The sequence below is a fragment of the Hevea brasiliensis genome, chromosome 8 (genome assembly GCF_030052815.1).
Source record: "Hevea brasiliensis isolate MT/VB/25A 57/8 chromosome 8, ASM3005281v1, whole genome shotgun sequence".
Classification (NCBI taxonomy): Eukaryota; Viridiplantae; Streptophyta; class Magnoliopsida; order Malpighiales; family Euphorbiaceae; genus Hevea; species Hevea brasiliensis.
This window is the reverse complement of record NC_079500.1, coordinates 19890415-19904009: the sequence shown is the minus strand read 5'-3', so window position 1 is coordinate 19904009 and position 13595 is coordinate 19890415. Positions and strand designations below refer to the sequence as shown.

At 32.7% G+C, this 13595-nt stretch overlaps 1 pseudogene; it reads left to right on the top strand.

Annotated features, from left to right (window-relative positions):
* Positions 1-1098: 1098 nt before the first annotated feature.
* LOC110637070 (probable beta-D-xylosidase 5) lies at positions 1099-12540 on the top strand (annotated as a pseudogene).
* Positions 12541-13595: the final 1055 nt, after the last annotated feature.

The following is a 13595-nucleotide window of genomic DNA, read 5'->3' as shown; positions in this document are numbered from 1 at the left end:
TGAACCCAAGATAAATTAATATTTCTTTCTTATTAATAGATGGATAATTTATTGATAGAAATAAGTGCAGAATTACAACACTAGCCTATGGCCCATATATAAGAAAGATTCCAAGCAAGCACAACACTTAAAGCCATAGAACAAAAGGTTCTTAGAATGCCCAATTCCAAAACCCAAGAAAGGCCAACCCAAGTCTCAACATACAAGAAAGAAACTCAAAAAGTTTATGGATATTTGACTAAAAAGGACTTGCCCAAAATAGGAAAGCATCTTTGCCCTTCCTCTAAACGTGGAAACCACGTTTCATAGCTACTTAGAGAAGATGACATGAAACCAAGAAGGAAACCGTAAAAGAAAATTGAGGTAGAGAAAGCCATGCAAACCCACTCAAGCCCAAACAGTTGAACTTTAAACCTTAATCCTTTGCCTTCATTGGTTCTTAGATCGGATAGGGTTTAAAAACCATAATAAAAAAGTTTTTGTTTTGCCTAAGCATCCTAATTATAATTTACTTCATAAGCATAAATATATCTCAAACTCAAAACATAACCAACCGCAATTTTCCATAAAAGAGAATAGTGTGTTAGTGACCATAATATATTTAGGATGATTAGAAAAGAGAATAATGATTAGAAATTTTCCATAAAAGAGAATAATTCCCAATTCATTACTTAAAATTACAAACCAATATAATGATTAGAAAACAAGATCAAGAAACCCATGAAAATTCAACTTCTCTTAAACACTTCTTTCATTGGTCCTAATTTTATTAGTTACTCAACAGAATAATTTTGCATATGACAAGAAAAAAGTCCTTTAAACAGCCAATATTCATTTTGTATTAGATCCCTTTCTTGTAAGGATTGAACAAACAACCTCATTTCACTTTTAACTCTCCACTAAAATGTGTAACAACTAGTAGATCATATAAGTTGAATCTTCTAGCTAGACATCCTTGCTTATGAATTTTGGTTGTTGGCACTTCATGGGGTGACAAACATTGGTTATGGAGTACATTTTAATCACAATGTCAGTGCCAATAGCTTCCCAGTAATGATTTTGTCTATTGCTAGTTTTAATGAGACACTGTAGTTAAAGATGGGTCAGGTAGTCTCAACTAAGGCTCAAGCACACATAATGCGAATGTGTTTTAGGACCCTGAATGTGACCATGGCCAAGTGACACTAGGTGAGGACCCATTGGTATTATCAAAATATGCGGTAAATTATGTTAGGGGCTTGTAGGAAGTTGGTGAAAAAGAGAACTTTACTATAGGTGATAAGTTTAAAGTCTCAAGTAGTTGCAAGCATTATGTTGCTTATGATATTGAGAAATGGAAATGTGATGATCGATTTCACTTTGATGCTAAGGTATAAATGAAATCCATAGTTTTGAAAAGTGGACTTACCCTATCGATTCAATTGAAGACCTGGGAATTAGGCTTATAGCCTGTCGGGTTAACTGCAAAAATTGAAAATGGAAAAACACGGTCAAAACCTATAAAATCTTGTTAGCCCTATCAAGGGACACATAAGTCAATTGGATTTTTTTTTAATTTTTTGCTAATTTTTAACAAATTATCTCATTTTTATATATGTAACAATTATTGTTTAGTGACATGTTGCAACCCTATGCATGACAAAAAATACAAAACGACCATATTTTATTTGTATTTTTTTTTTTTGGAAAAAAGTGCTAAAAGCAATATAAATGGTGTTTGTAGATAATTTTAAAAAATGACTATTGGTTAACAATAGTGTAGTATTAATTCAAATTCAAGAGAATGTTAGACAAATTGATTATATATATATATATATATATATATATAATCAACTATTTTAATATTTTTTATAGGCTTGAACATAAACTGTAGGGATTTTTTAGGGAAGTATACAAAAAATGCAATGAAAGTGAATAAATTAGAAAAATTTGTTGCAGACCAGGCCTGAATTTGCAACTTCAAAGTCTTGATGATACTTAATTTCTTGGATGGGATCTAAGACGACTCTTATTTAGGAATGTTGGACCATTTGATGCATGCAACAATGAACATTAAATATTGGCACTTGATGTTGTAAGGCAAGCAATAGTCTTATTGGACAACAATGGGGCTCTTCATTTATCTAAAAACACTGCCAAGAGCTTAGCTGTTATAAGACCAAATGGTAATGTCATTGAAACTGTGATAAGCAATTAGGCTGGTACATCCACCTAGTATACTGCCCTGTTACAAGGGCTGCAAAAGTGTGTCTAAACAGCTACATGGCTAGGTATTCAGAGAAATCAACCCAAGATAAATCAATATTTCTTTTTTGTTAATAGATGGATAATTTATTAATAGAAATAAGCACAGAATTACAGCACTAGCCTATGGCCCATGTACAAGAAAAACTCCAAGCATGCCCAACGCTTAAAGTCATACATCAAAAGATTCTCAGCACACTCAATTCTCAAATCCAAAATAGGCAAATCCAAGTCGCAACCTATAAAAAAGAAACCTTGAACATTAATGGATATTTGACCCAAAAGGACCCGGATAAAATAGGGAAGCATTTTTGCCCTTGCTCTAAACTTGAAAACGATGCTTGATAGCTACCTAGGGAAGATGACATGAAACCAAGAAGGAAACCATAGAAGAAAGCTGAAGTAGACAAAGCCATGCAAATCAATTCAAGCCCAAATAGTTGAACTTTAAACCTTAATCCTTTGCCTTCATTGGCTCTTAGATCGGATAGGGTTTAAAAATCATAATAAAGAAGTTTTTGTTTTGCTAAAGCATCCTAAATATAATTACATTGTAAGCATAAATATATCTCAAACTCAAAACACAAGCAACTGCAATTTTTCCATAAAAGAGAACAATGCGTTAGTGACCATGATAGCCCAACTTTGACCATATATAAATTCCCAATTCATAGCTTAAAATAACAAACCAATATAATGATTAGAAAAAAAGATCAAGAAACCCATGAAAATCTAACTTGTCTTAACACTTCTTTCATTGCTCCTAAAACTATTAGTTACTAAACAGAATAATTTTGCATATGATAAGAAAAGTCCTTTAAACAGCCAATATTCCTTTTGTAATAAATCCCTTTCGTATGAGGATCGAGCCAAGGACCTTATTTCACTTCTAACTCTTCATTAAAATGTGTAATAACTAGTAAATCATGTAAATTGAATTTTCTAGCTGGAAATCCCTAATTATGAATTGTGGTTAGTGGCAAATGTTGGTTATGGAGTACATTTTAATGCCACATGCCCAGTGCCATTAGCTTGCTAGTAATGATTTTGCTAGTTTTAATGAGACACTATGGTTGAAAATGGGACTAATAGGCTGAACCAAGATTTAAGCCACGCACAATGCGAGTCTAATAGCCAGGGTTGACATTTTAGTGCCCTATTATTAATGTGTTCTAAGACCTTAGATGTGACCATGGCCAAGTGACACTAGGTAAGGACCCATTGGTAGTGTCAAAATATGTAGTAAGTTATTTTAGGGGCTTGCAGGTAGTTGATGAAAAAGAGAACATTACTATAGGTGATAAGCTTAAAGTCTCAAGTTATTGCAAGCATTATGCTGCTTATGATCTTGACAAATGGAAAGGTGTTGATCGATTTCACTTTAATGCTAAGGTATAAATGAAATCCATAGTTTTGAAAATCGGACTTACCCTGTCAATTCAACCGAAGACCTAAGAATTAGGTTTAAGGCCTATCCGGGTTGCCCCTAAAAATTGAAAAAGGTAAAACACAGTCAATGTAACGGTTGGGCTCCAACCACTAGAAGAATTGTTCACTTTGGCCATAAGCCTCATGGTTTTGTCCCATAGGTGGAAAGGAGAACTTCTCAGGAGGTCATCTATCCTAGGATTTCTCTCAAGCGAGCATGCTTAACCCTGGAGTTCTTCCAACTCTCCAGGCCATTCCACCAAAAGGCACCTCTAGTGATTAGTTCCTCCATTTTATATATCATTACTTTTTGAACCCAAGACCATCTCCATGCTTTGTCGATGTGGGATTTGCCTAAGGGACCTTTCTCCCCCCCCATTTGGGACTCAGCGTCCTCACTGAGGTTTGCCCCACCATCGCCCAAGAGGACAAGCGAGCGGCTCTGATACCACTAAACATGTCACACCCTACTCCTCGTAAGATGTAACATGCACCCGTAGTATATCTAATAAATTACCGTACTTCGCTTACCGGTAACCCATTAAATATACTACAAGGGATTTTAAAACAATTCTATTTTCTTTTAAAGGTTGTCAGCACTTTTGATGGGTATTAAAAACTTTTAATTGAAGTTAAAAACCATATCTCAATATTTAATAATTTTTAGGTTTCTGCAAATTTTGTAAAAATTTCGGTAGAGTACTGGTTGTATTTTGAGAAAACAGTTCTTCAAAACCTGAAAAGGAAAACACTTCAAATATTTCTTTCTCAACCACAACTCCAATACAACTCACTTTCGTATCCCAATTCAATATAATCCACTCAATTAAATTTTCAAGCCATACTTATCATAAAGAAAACCATTCATTAATTACAAAACTCATGAAGAAATATGAATATTACGTTCATTAAAGTAATAAAATTAATATTATAAAACTATACAGGTAAATAAAATCTCAAATTTACATTACAATAATTTGTATTTTAATTACATACCCAAAATAATATTACAAAAGTTCTTGTGCAACTGCTCAAATAAATTACATACATATAATTACATGCATACATCAAAATCTAACGTACAAGGGTATACCTATGATATACCAGGAGCTAATCCCAATGAGTCTTCAAGAAATCTTACTCAGCTACTCTATAGTCCTTTCACCTGCAACAACATACAAAGCTATCGCTGAGTGGTGAACTCAGTGGTGTGCAACTATAATTTAAAGTATATATAAAAAATATATATATGGTGATAATTCAGAACAAAAATTGGAAATGCTGATTTCTTCAAAAATCATAAAATCAAGTCAATATTTTCAATGGTACAAATCAAATAATTAAGTGACCTTAGTCAATAATTAAAAATTTTTCAATCGTAATTGGTCATTTGAAAAAATTTCATCAACTATGAAAATAGTTATTACAAAATAAATAGTCTCTTTCAAATCAATTTTACTCAAAGAACAGTTTAAAATCACCATTTCTCACTTTTCAAAACCATTTTTTATCTCACTAACTATGCCGGACTAATTCGTAAGGGTCATCTTCAAAGCGATTCCAACTTTCTATGGTCGGGGAGGTCGAATCGTGATTCTAACTCCCTATGGTCGGGGAGATCGAATCATCGTGCACATTACAACACCACAACAATGTAACTTCCAAAAGGGTCATGAGAAATTTAGATCTAACCTCTAATAAGAGGAGAATCTAAGCATGTGCACGTACCATGGTAATCAAAACAAAGCTAACTCCAGTGTCTTCTAAACAAATAAGGGATGGGTAATAACTTAGTCAAGTATCTATAGTGAGATATAAAATACATCATGAATCTCTTTGTCCTTTTTGTAAGCATAAATCACAAAACTATTCAATTTAAAGTCAATTCCAATATCCAATAATTTTTTTATGCCCATCACAATTCAAAACATATCTAATTCATTTTCCATATTAAGTATAAACCATTTTTCAAATCAAATTTTCCATGTAAACCATGTAAACGTATTTCAATCAAAATTTTTCTGAAGCCAGTTTTATTCAATTCATAACAAAATAAAATCATAATTAATTTCATTTTCCAAAACTAAACTCATACATACCATAACACATTTCAATAATCATTGAAATAAATTCAATAATTGGTATGCATAATACATAAAGAAACTAAAATCATTTAATCAAATAAAATATGCAAAACATGAACAATTTAAAACTAGTTGTGCACAAACCTCTTCTGTTAACTCAATTTACTCAAATTTTCGTTTCTCCTTCGAATATCCCTTTCCAATTGAAACACATAAATTTAAAGTGCTTCAGTATCCATTTCTAATAATTAAATTCCAATAATTTCTGTGTAAACTTATCCTACCCATTACGATTTATAATTTCGGATCCTTTACATTTTTGTGTATAGTGGCACTATTCATGCTACTATTTAAGTTAAAATATTGACTTTTTCATACTTAATAGGTTCATTAATTCTAATTGTACCCATATACCACATTTTGGGTGTCAATTTTGTTGGCAATGGTTGCCATTTCTATTTCTAATTTTCCTATGTGCAAATCAAAAAATTCAGTTTTGGGTCACTATTTTCTACTGTTCCATTGGTCTAGTTACTGTAGGAATTTGGCTACATGTCCTTTATCAAAGTTGTTCCCTGTCTTGGCTTTAATTACTTTTTTGAATAACTCCATTTGAAGTTTTTTAGCTCAAGTTATGCCTATTTTTCTAAGGCTGTCCGGATTGGTTACAACCTAGAATTCTTGGCACTTTCTTTGTTCTGGCAGTTTTGGTGACCCAACCTTGGATGGCAAATTCACTTTGTTATGGGCAGAATTTGGGTTTGTACTGTTCATGAAAGTTGTAGTACTGTGTCATAGCTTTCTAATGCCACAAAAATCAGGTAATTTGGACCTTCCTAGACCAAGTTATGGCCAACTGTTCATTTGGTCATTTTTGTATAGTGGCAGTGTGCCAATTCCGGGTTTGACCTAATTGTTCACTAACTTAGAGTCACTTTCAGGGCAGGGTTTCTTCATGAAAATTGTGGCATTATGTGTCTATTTTCATCTCCAATTAGCCTCACACCAATTGGAGTGGCAGAATTATAGTTTGGTCCCTGAAAGGGACCTAGGTCAAGCTGTCCAGAATTAGACCCCTACCAATCCGAATTTGACTTTACTTCTCACCATTCAAACACATCCCAATTAGTCCCAATTGACCATTTTGAGTCCCAATTAGGTCAATTTAGTTCAATTTCAAAAATCTCTAATTTTTCCCCCAATTTTCCCTAATTCAAGAACCCTAATTTTCCATTAATTCAATTCATGCAATTAAAATGCATACTTCACATTTCTACACTCATTCAAGCATGTTTACATAGTTAATTTCATCAAAATCACTCAAATTTCCCTTCTCCCAAACATGGCCGAAATTCATGGGGTCCCTCATGTGCATAATTTTCATGGTTCTTAGCATAAATTCATCAATTTCCTACTTGATTCAAGTATCTAACTTATAAAGATAGAAAGAATTTGAAAGAAAATCACTAACCTTTTTGTATAGTTTTTCAATCTTCAAATCTCTTCAAATTTTCCTTCAATTTACATCTCCAAGCTTCTTTTCAAAACTCAAACATAAGATTTAATCTAAGAAGCTAGAGAAATTATGGTGAAATTTAGGGTTAGGGAAGCTCCAAAGTGAGCTTTAATGGAGGAAGGAAAGAAAAAAAAAATAAGAGAGAGGAGAGAGGAAGGGGTGGCAGCCAAATGAAGAAGAAGGGAATGAAAATGACTTTTTAATTTTTTTTATTTTTATCTCTTAATTGACTTGGTCAAATAATGACTGAAATGAAAATTATTTATGACCTCATGCTTAGGTCATTAGGGTGATGTCATTATTCCTATTTTAATTTCTTTTCTTTTCCTTTTTTTTCTATACTTCTTCAATTTAATTATATATTTCAAAATTTTAATTTCTCAGATTTTATTGGACAGTTAAGTCATGAGTCACCTCTAAGAGTGAATTGACCAATTTGCCCATCGCCGGTTTAATCCGGTTTACCAATAATACTGTATTTCTTCCGAAATCTTGACCTAAATATTTGATCTGGTTCTCAACCTTTTTCTATGATTTTCACATTTCCCCTAGATTCGCAATTTTTTTTAGGCCTGCGGTGTCATAATGCCCCATATGAAATTAGGGTTTTGACTAATCTCGCAGTCCCTTCTCGGTGCGGTCACCCATCTCTGTGACTCCCAGCTCATTTAACCTTTTATGTTCTATTTTTCTGATCTATATTTAACCTTCTGGTTATCACTATTAATTTTTGTTCAGGGCTTTTCTAGGTGACTTAAACATGATTCTAATCCTCTGAATTGTTCGGACCGACACCGGTCACTGGGACAGTGATTTGCATAGGACTATGCATATAGGGGTGTTACAGTGAAAACTTGTAAAATCTTGTTGGCCTTATCAAGTAAGAATGGCAACGAGCATGGTACCCACGAAAATCACCTACCTGAACCTAAACTCAATTAATATTATCAAAATCTGAACCCGTCCCAAACCCAATTAAAATTTATTCTCAACTACCTGAATCCATCCCAAACCCGATTATTATTACAAAAAAAAAAAAACTCGAACCCGTTTAATTTTATATATTTTAATTAATATTTTGCATAAAAAATTATTTTGATTAATAATATATATTTTAAAATTTTAATGATTTCATAAAATATTTAAATATTATTTTATATAAAATAAAATATATAAAAATTTATAATTATTATTATAAAAAAATATATTTTATATTTAATTAAGTATTTATATAAACGGGTTTAGGTAATGGATATCCAACATATAAACGCGAATCCGTCCCGAACCCATCACGGGTATTATTTTTCAAAGCCAAACTCGTTCCAAACCAGATTATATAATAACCAAATTCATCCTATTAGGTTTCCGTCAGATCAGGTATCCACATAAACTCGACCCGTTGCCATCCCTACTATCAAGGGATACACAAGACAACTGGGTTTCTTTTTTGTTTTTCCGCTAATTTTTAACAAATCATCTCATTTTTATATACATAGTAGTTATTGTTTAGTGACATGTTGCAACCCTATGTATGATAAAAATACAAAATGACCATTTTTTTTTTCTTAAAAATGTACTAAAAGCAATATAAATGGTGTTTGTGGATAATTAATTTTTTTAAAATGACTATTGGTTAAAAATCAAGCAGTATTAATTCAAATTCAAGAAAATGTTAGACAAATTGATTATATATATAAATAATCAGTCATTTTAATATTTTTTGTAGGCTTGAACATGAACTGTAGGGATTTTTTTGGAGAAGTATACAAAAAATGCAATGAAAGTGAAGTACAAGAATTTGTTGTAGGTCAGGCCTTAATTCGCAACTTCAAAGTCTTGATGAGACTTAATTTCTTTGATGGGATCTAATTAGACCATTTATTGTATGCAACAATGAACATCAAATGTTAGCACTTGATATTGCAAGGTAAGCAATAGTCTTATTGGACAACAATGAGGCTCTTCCTTTATCTAAGAACACTACCTAGAGCTTAGCTATTATAGGACCAAATGGTAATGTCACTGAAACTTTGATAAGCAACTAGGCTAGTACATCCCCATGGTATACCACCCCTTTACAAGGGTAGCAATAGTGTGTATGAATAGCTACATGGCTGGGTGTTCAAAGAAATTAACCCAAGATAAATTAATATTTCTTTTTCACCAATGGATGGATAATTTATTGACAGAAATAAGTTTAGAATTACAGCACTAGACTATGGCCCATATATAGAAAAGGCTCCCAGTAAGCCCAACACTCAAAGCCATATATCAAAAGGTTTTCAGCACTCGATTCTCAAACCCAAAACAAGCAAATCCAAGTCCTAACCCACCAAAAAGAAACTTTAAACATTGATGGATATTTGACCCAAAAGAAGGACCTGACCAAAACAAAGAAGCATCTTCCTCTCCGCTCCAAAGCCCAAACCTATGGTTCATAGCTGCCTAGGGAAAATGAAATGAAACCAAGAAGGAAACTGTAGATGAAAATTGAAGCAAGCAAAGCCATGCAAACCCATTCAAATGCAAATTGGTGAACTTCAAACCTTAATCCTTTGCCTTTATTGGTTCTTATATCGGATAGGGTTTAAAAACCATAATAAAAAAGTTTTTGTTTTACTTAAGCATCCTAAATCCATAAGCATAAATATATCCCAAACTCAAAGCACAAGCAACCACATTTTTTCCATAAGAGAGAACAATGTGTTAGTGACCATAATAGCCCAACCTTGACCATATATATAGTCCCAATTCATTGCTTAAAATCATAAGCCAATACAGCAAGAAGAAAATAAGATTAAGAAACCCATGAAAATCCAAGTTGTCTTAACACTTCTTCTTTCATTGCTCCTAATACTACTATTTACGCCATAGTATATTTTAGCATGTGATATGATAAGTCATTAAATAAGCAAGCATTCCTTTTGTAATATATCCTTTTCTAATGAGGATCAAGCAAAGGACCTCATTTCACTTCTAACTTTTCAATAGAAGGTGCAACAACTAGTAAATCATGCACCCAAAATTTGCCTGTTAGGCATCCTTGCTAATGAATTGTGGTTGCAGTTTATTCATGCAGTGACAAATGTTGGTTATGTAGTACATTTTAGTGCCACTAGCTTCCCAATAATGATTTTGTTTACTACTAGTTTTGATCAAACATTGTGGTTGAGGATGGGATAGGTGATCTTAACCAAGGCTCGAGCCACGCACAATGCAGGTTTAGTGGGGTTAACATTCTTAGTCCTAATATTAATGTGTTCTAGGGCCCTAGATGTGGCCATAGCCAAGTGACACCAGGTGAGGACCCATTAGCAATGTCAAAATATGAAGTAAATTATGTTAAGGGCTTGCAGGAAGTTTGTAAAAAGGAAACTTTACAACAAGTAATAAGCTTAAAGTCTCAAGCTATTGTAAGCATTACACTGCTTATAATCTTGACAAATGGAAAGGTGTTGATCGATTTCCCTTTAATGCTAAGGTACAAATGAAATCCATAGTTTGAAAACCGGAATGACCTCATTGATTCAATCGGAAGACTTGGCAATTGGGTTAATAGCTTGCCCAAGTTACCCTAAAAATTGAAAATGGAAAAACAGGTTAAAACTTGTTAAACCGATCAAAACCTATAAAATTTGGTTAGCCCTATGAGAGGACACACTGATCAACTAGATGTCCTTTTTTTTTTTTTTTTTGCAAACTATGCCATTTTTATATATTTAGCAGTTATTGTTTGGTGACATGTTACAACCCTTTGCATGAAAAAAAAAAATACAAAATGACCAAGTTTTATTATTATTATTATTATTTTAAATGTACTAAAGGAAATATAAATGGTGTCGATTCATCAACAGATGTTGCTTCTCATATTGGGTAAAAATGAAAACCTATAGCTACAAAAGTAGGAATCATGGCACTAGAAATAATATTGTTTCCATAAAGTAGAGATCTAGAATATGGAAACAATATTAGAAATGTGTAATTTTAATATTTGTGTAGGCTTGAATATGAACTGTAGGGATTTTTTTTATAGAAGTATACAAAAAATGCAAGGAAATTAAATAAAGTAGAAGAATTTATTGTAGACTAGGCCTTAATATACAACTTCAAAGTCTTTATGAGGCTTGATTTCTTTGATGGGATCTAAAATGTCTCTAGTTTAGGAATATTGGACTGTCTAACGTATGCAACAATGAAGATCAAAAGCTTACAGTTGGTGCTGCAACACAAGATATAATCTTGTTGGATTACAATGGAGCTCTTCCTTTGTCTAAAAACACTACTAAAAGCTTAGCTTTTGTAAGACCAAATGGCAATTTATGGCAAAGTACAATTAATTTGTTCCCAAAAGGTCAATGTGCAATTGTTTAAGAAAAAAAAAAGATAGGGTAGAATTGTAAAAATAGTGAAGATTGGGTATTTTTTGCCATTTTCCCAAGTTCAAGCATTATATTGCTTATGATCTTGACAAATGGAAAGGTGTTAATCAATTTCACTTTAATGTTAAGGTATAAATGAGATCCTTAGTTTTTAAACTTCGATTGACTCGGCTGGTTCAAACAAAAGACCTAGGAATTGGGCCTACAGCCTATCTAGGTTATCCCTAAAAGTTGAAAATGAAAAAATACGGTCAAAGCCTGTAAAACCTAGTCAAAACCTATAAAACTTGGTTGGCCCAATCTTGGGAGAAACCTAGTCAAAACCTATAAAACTTGGTTGGCCCAGTCTTGGGAGACACGAATCAACTAGTTTCATTTTCCTTTTTTGCTAAACTTTTGACAAAGCTATGCCATTTTTTAATATATGATAGTCATTGCTTAGTGCATGCGGCAACCCTTAGCATGGAAAAAAAAATGACCATGTTTTATTATTTTTTGACGTAGTAATGGCAATATAACTAGTGTTTTTAAATAATCAAGTTTAAAAAATAACTATTGTTAAAAATTAAGTAATATTAATTGAATTCATGAGGATAATATGAATTTAATATTTATATAACAGTATTCAAGATGAACAATATAGTAGTTCTATTTTAAACTGTTAACCCTTTGTGTTCATTGGTTCTCAAATAAGGATGAGTTTAAAAACCATGATGAAAACCAATTACTTGATTCGATCATTGGTGAATCAGTGCGTTCAAAACTCAATTATAATTTTCTTCTTGATGAATCCTTTATAAATTTATTGTCATTGGGAAAAGTATATAACATTTTTTGGATTTGGCAGATGACAAAACAAGACCTAGAGGGCAAATCCTCCACCATTTAGGAGTTGCTAAAGGAGACACATATCAATAGAATTATTTGTTCATATAACAAGGTGTGATGATCTAGACCTGCTCAAAGGGATATTTAGAGATCCATGGAATCTTATAGAATCTTGATGGATCTATTCTGCCTTTACTCTATGTTTCATGTTTAATTAGCGGGCATACATAATGATTATAAGAAAATGGACATAGAAATATCTCCTGTTTTCTTGTTTAAATGCATTTGGCACTTCACTTTTTATCGGGAAAACATTGATTTAAAAAAAAAATGGCAGATGTTTAGTGTTTGACCATGATTCAATTGAGGTTTATTATGACAATTAATTATACAGTTACTTCTAAAGATGTAGTAGACTTTGCTCTGAAAGCAGGTATTATAAAATACTTAAAAATTCAAAAGATAAAAAGAATCTATTTTTTCACTTGTTATATGATCATATCATATATATGCAGGCTTGTACATGAGCTATGGAGATTTTTTTAAGGAGGTATATAAAAAATGCAAAGAAATTTAATAAAATAGAAGAATCTATTGTAGACCAAGCCTTAATATGCAACTTCAAATACGAAAAAGGCTCCTAGCAAGCCTAACACTCAAAGCCATGTATCAAAAGGTTCTCAGCACACCCAATTCTTAAACCCAAAAAAGTTGACCCAATTCCCAATCCACAAAAAAGAAACCTTAAAAGCTGATGGACATTCACCCAAAAAGAGGGACTCGTCCAAAATAGAGAAGAAAACGTAAATGGACAAAGCCATGCAAAACAATTCAAGCCTGAATAGTTTCTCCTCACAACAATCTTAGCTTAGAGATAGATAAAGTCAAAAAACCTTGGATATACACCCTTGAGATGGAGACAAAAGGAAGCCAGAGAACCAATTGAAGACCTAGGCTATCGAAGCCAGCAGAAAACACAACCAACATAGAATGCCTCCAGAGGGTGAAGACAGCTCAAAACCTTTAGGATCGGCCATGTGAGGGTTAAACTAGCTAAAGACCTAAGAACTACCATCTTAAACAACATCTCAAACCCTAAGCAGATTTATCAACAAA